Below are 2,143 nucleotides of genomic sequence, written 5' to 3'. Positions count from 1 at the left end.
AAAGTGGTCGGATCATAGACTCGTCCATCTGCACCAGTTGTTCGAGGGTGATAATCTTAAATCCTTTGAACAGGTAAAAGAAGACTTTGACCTCCTCAGGAAGATTTTTTCAGATAATTACAACTAAGAATCTTCTTAACAACACACAAGGAATAGGAGAAAAACTACAAAACCCACTTCCATAGAAACATGTTTATTGGAAATACAAATGGGAAGGTGAAATAAGAAAATAATTGGTAAATTGTATGACATCTTTCTGTTAACGAGTCCACATAATTCCCTACAGATTAAACAGAGATGGGAGGTGAAGGTGAACATTAACATCTCACAGGATACTTGGATGGAGGTTTGCACTGAGACACATCGAGCCACAAACTCAAACACATGGAGGGAATTCAAATGGAAAGTAATCACAAGGTTCTTTAGTTTAGAACACCAGAAATAATAGTCAAGATGAACCCAGAATATCCCAGGTTATGCTGGAGAAACTGTGAGACGCACATCCCACATCATACCCATGTATTCTAGTTATGTCCCAAATGAAGCACTTTCTGGAGAGATGTTTTTGATGCCCTCAGTCAGGTTTTCCAACAGAATATTCCAGAAGACCCTGTAGTGGCACTATTGGGAGTAATATCTAATGGCCTAGATGGGTGGGCCAGGAAAGACCTTTTAAATGTAGTACTTACAGCAGCATTGAAGTGCAAAGCCATTAGATGGCTGAAACCAGATCCCCCCACATACAACACCTGGACTCAAAAAGCATGGGACATTTATCAGATGGAGCAGATAAAGTACACACTAAGACTCCAAAATTCTTCTTTCACTGAACCATGGAGCCCAGCCCATGTTTGTACTTGTACAATGAGCTTTACCCCCCTGAACTGTTTCCCACTATATACTGGTATTATAAGGATACACTGCTGGCCATTGGCTCTTACTAGAAATAGGGTGCAGCAGCGGAGTGGTCAATTAACATTAGCCCTGGGAGGGGGCAGTTTATTATTATTGTTTTTTATTATTATCCCAGTCTTATATAGTCATAAATATCTCTACTTATAAAAAAAATGTCTGCATGCGTGAACATCTGAAGTGCTCTGCTTTGTGAAGCACAACAACGTTCCTGAAAGGTTCATGAAGCTGCAGGTTTCTGGCTGAGTGTTGCTGAGATCGTTTGAACAGTTTCTGAACCAGTGTCTCCTGTCCAACAGAGCTGTCTGGGAAGCCGGCGGGTTCTGCCGCTCCGTGGGTCTGTCTGGCTCTGGGACTCATCTTTCTCTGTTTGGGAATCACCATCTTCATCATTGCTGCTCGAGTCCCTCCGACCTAAGACCTCCCACTGCTGGCAGGCTGTTTACCACAGAGCAGCAGGACAAAAGCCCCAGACATAAAGAATGATGTGTAGTTTATTCTGTGAATGTGATTATCTGCTTTTAAAAAAATCTATATTTCTATATTAACACAACATTTGGGGTTCTCTAGTTTAATCTTTTTTGCTTGTTTGTTTGTTTTGGGGGGATTTTACTTCTTTGTCAGAATATAATTTGATTATTTGTTTATTTCGACGGGACAGTGCGTATTAATGTACATACAATCTCAGTTTGTAGTAAATATGCCGGATTTAGCACAAGGCTAATTTCCATCCGGTGATCACCAACCAGTCTATTGGAGAATTAAAGATGAATTAAAGAGCAAAAAAGACCAAAGTGTTCCACCAGAGGAGGATTTTCTCAACGTTGTTTTTTAATCAGTGCATGACATACTATTAACTACAACTTGTAAACCTGTTGCAAAGAAAGTTGTATCCTGACTTTACTGTGGACTTTTATTTATTTTTTCTTACACCAAAACTCTGTGTCTCTCTGTAGCTGTTGTCTTTTGGTTTTCTTTCTTACAAGCGTCTGTAAGAGTTTGATTTTTTCTCATCTATTTAGCCCTAACATTCAGAGAATATGATGAACGTTTACAGTCATCCTATACTTTAATGAGAAAAGATCATTGATATTGATGTTCAGTTTTCTGTCATAGAGGAGAGAAACAAACAAATAGTCACATTTAGGAAGCTGATTGTTGTTAGTTTATATACAGTCATGGAAACAAAGATCAGACCTCCTTGTTTTCTTCAGCTTCTTGTCCATTCTAA

General features: G+C 39.2%; 1 pseudogene; it reads left to right on the top strand.

Moving 5' to 3' along the window:
• LOC103370169 (RLA class II histocompatibility antigen, DP alpha-1 chain-like) overlaps positions 1 to 1,810 on the top strand; it is a 15,172-nt pseudogene extending 13,362 nt beyond the window's left edge.
• The last annotated feature ends 333 nt before the right edge of the window (positions 1,811 to 2,143 follow it).

The sequence above is a fragment of the Stegastes partitus genome, unplaced genomic scaffold (genome assembly GCF_000690725.1).
Source record: "Stegastes partitus isolate 25-593 unplaced genomic scaffold, Stegastes_partitus-1.0.2 Scaffold1381, whole genome shotgun sequence".
Lineage (NCBI taxonomy): Eukaryota > Metazoa > Chordata > Actinopteri > Pomacentridae > Stegastes > Stegastes partitus.
Note: the sequence above shows the minus strand (reverse complement) of the source record. Positions and strands in the feature narration are given on the sequence as shown.